This window comes from Triticum aestivum, chromosome 3B (assembly GCF_018294505.1).
Source record: "Triticum aestivum cultivar Chinese Spring chromosome 3B, IWGSC CS RefSeq v2.1, whole genome shotgun sequence".
Taxonomy (NCBI): domain Eukaryota; kingdom Viridiplantae; phylum Streptophyta; class Magnoliopsida; order Poales; family Poaceae; genus Triticum; species Triticum aestivum.
The window spans coordinates 475,940,858-475,944,466 of record NC_057801.1 but is presented as its reverse complement, the minus strand read 5'-3'; positions in this window follow the sequence as shown (position 1 = coordinate 475,944,466).

Below are 3,609 nucleotides of genomic sequence, written 5' to 3'. Positions count from 1 at the left end.
AGTGTCAACTTGAGTGGCTCCGTCTTGAGTATGAAGAAGTTTAAGGAGGCCGGTTCACCAACAAGGCACGGATCTCGTCCATCCTTGCATTGTTCTCTTGCTTGTGCGCGTCGAGCTTGTTGTCGAAGCAGTCCTTGGTAAGTTGCTCGGAGAGTCGCAATTCGGTGGCGAGGTTGTCGATGCGTTCGTTCATAGCTTGTTGCTCTTGATGCAACGCTCGTTGTGCACCAAAGAGGTGGCTCTTGGTGACGTATGAGGACATGCCGTCATCTTGCTCGATGACAAGTGGGTTGGTAGAAGAACTTGGCCTATCCATCATTCCAAGCAAAATGTGAGTGGTATAAGGAGAAGAACTTATACCAATGTACCTTGACCGATGTTGACGATGAATCAAGTTCACTCAAATGCAGACAATGAAATAGCACTATTGGTACCAATTCTTGTCGGTTCTCACACCTACACAAGTAAAAGCTTATGGTAGAGCTTGGTTAGGATGGTGGTACAAAATTTGATGCAATTGAAAGTGAGCTTCAATAATGTTGGAAAGGATTCACAAATTTGCAAATGCAACAAGTGGACCAAGCAAATAGGGGTACACAGAAACACACACGCAAATAGATAAATGGGATTGTGCAAACCAAAAGTGAGCCAAAATGTGGAATCCACGAAAATGCTCTTGTTGCACAATACACGAGAGACGCTAGCACGATTGCATAATAGGCGGATACGGAACTTGTGCACAACCTACTAGGCAAAAATGCAATGATCTCTATCCCAAGTATGCTATATGTATGGTATTTTGGTGCTATGATCCAAGATGATCGAGTATGACAATCTTAATGTAGTATGATGTTATGGTTCTTGCTTATAAGCTCTTTGATTATCTTTCCTCTTTGCTTAAAAGCTTGGGTGGCTCTTTCACTTTTGAGATCTTTTCTTATGCAAAACTTCACGAACCAAGATAGCAATTGTGTATGCTATGACAACTTTGTGACACAAGTTGATGCCAAGATATGCACCATTATGGTATGGTATGTATGCTAAGGAGTATGATCACTAATGTGCACAAGTCACGTTGCCGGCAATACTCAATGGCTAGTCTCGATGGGTAAGCTACGCAAAAGTAAGGCCGTGTGGGTATCAATGCAATTTCAAGGTATGACAAAGATGTCGTCAAAGTTACCGTCCTTGGTGATGATGAGTAGTCAATGGAGATGAGCGGTGGTGATGGTGACGTCGAACCGTACCTATATAGCCGAAATACAATAGGACACAGGAACCACAACCCAAAATATCAAAGACCGAAACGTGTCAAAATCGACATAGGAGGTAGCGGTGATCGGTGGTGGTGGTTGTGGAAAGCGTTGGGGGTATGCAGAAGTAAGCGTGGGCACCGGGGCAAAATTGGGGGAAAGTATGCGGAAATGGGCGCGGGGAATGGAGTTGCTGCTGCCAGGGGCCGGATGTCTGGGCCAGCTGCCGGATGTCCGGGACGCCGGATGTCCGGTGGACACGGGGCGGATGTCCGGGCTCCTAGATCGGGGACGAACATGATGAACTCCATGGGAAAAATTGCAACTCCGGGGCAAAATTCAGACGAATTGGTGGATGGAAATCGCGGGAGAGATGGCGAAAAGCTAGATCAACTCGATGCAAAGCAGATCCGTGGATCAAATCCAACAAAACTTCATCACACCAACAAATCACAAAAAAATTTTGGGGCTATTTTTGGTGGGTATTTTCGGATTTAGGACGAAAACAACAAAATCAAGCTAGAAAAAACGGGGTAGGGGCTCCAAAAACGTGATCAACGTGGCTCATGATACCAAGATGATGTAGGGCGGAACCCTAGGGTCCGATCTTTCACATTTGGAGTGGATCCTATAGGGGAACCATGAAGAACACGCGGAAGAACACAAGGGAAATCACGGGGGAAAATGAGAGAAACACTCAACTGACAAGGAATCAATCACACAAGGACTAGATCACCGAAAGTACAAAGTATCATGAGATCCAAAATCAACAAAGGAAGATACAAGAGTAACCATTCTTCCCCATGGGGAGGTCTTGATTGTCTTCTCCGGATGGAGGCCTTGAATCCGAATGGATCTTCTCCGAAGAGGCACGGTCCCTCATGCGGAGTAGATCCGGTACGGATGAGCAGAGCTCTAACTCTAAATGAGCTATCATAATGCTTACCCTAATACGTAGGTGGGGATGGAGTATATATAGTCTAGGGGTGAAGAGGGGTACATGGGCCTCGGCCCTTACACTGTTCGTAGAGAGGGAGGGCCGGATGTCCGGTGGCTCGCGAGGGGCCGGATGTCCGGGCGGAAGGGCCGGATGTCTGGACTGGTGCAGCTGGCCGTTCTGTTCTCTGGATGGGCGACACCGGATGTCCGCTCGGAGGGGCCGGTTGTCCGCTGCTTCGAGAGGTGCTAGATGTCTGGGGAGCTGGCCGGATGTCCGGGCTGACGTGGCAACCTTCTGTGCTCCCTGGACACTGGTGCCAGATGTCCGAGATTTTGGCCGGATTTCCAGTTAGGGGGGCTGGACGTCGGATGTCTGGTCCCTATAGCTTCTTCTGTAGAGGCCTGGCCTTGTAGATCTCCAGGGGCCGGATGTCTAGTGCTTGGAGGCTGTTCTTGCCTTCTTCCATTGGTTCTCTTCTTCCGTGGACTTGGGGTCTTGACCATCTTCATGTGCATCCTCGGGAGGGTCCTCTTGGTACCTAATCATGCACAACATTCCGGATTTAGGTAGTAGCCATGTCTCGAGAGGATCATGTGATATATCACCAAGGAGAGAAGTCACCTCGGTCTCGAGAGCTCTAGCTCGTGCTCTAGTCATGGGTCCTCTTGGTGCTTGGTGAGGCAATGGAAGGTCCATGGGGATGACCGAAGGATGCTCCGCATCAGAAATGGTTCCAAGGTTGATGTGATCGATGTCGGCACGCTCGCTCTTTGATTACTATCAGAATTAGTGATGAACCTGAATAATTGTTATTTAGTGTCTGCGTTGAGCATGAACATTATATCTGGATCTTGTTTAATGCAAGATGGTTACTCATTTCCTCATAGAATAATGGTTGTTCTATTTATATGGGTAATATCTTTTATGTTCATGCACCCATTGTGAGGGGTTTATTCTTATTGAATCTCGATAGTGATGATACACATGTTCATAACATTGATGCCAAAAGATGCAGAGTTGATGATGATAGAACCACTTTCTTGTGGCACTGCTGCTTAGGTCATATTGGTGTAAAGCGCATGAAGAAAATCCATGCTGATGGACTTTTGGAGTCACTTGATTTTGAATCACTTAAGACATGCGAACCATGCCCCATGGGCAAGATGACTAAGACCCCATTTTCTGGATCAATGGAACGGGCAAGTGACTTGTTTGAAATCATACATACTGATGTGTGCGGTCCAATGAGTGTAGAAGGGCGTGGTGGATATCGTTACTTTCTCACCTTCACCGATGATTTGAGTAGATATGGGTGTATTTACTTAATGAAGCATAAGTCTGAAACGTTTGAAAAGTTCAAGCAATTTCAGAGTAAATTTGAGAATCATCGTAACAGGAAGATTATATTCCTACGAT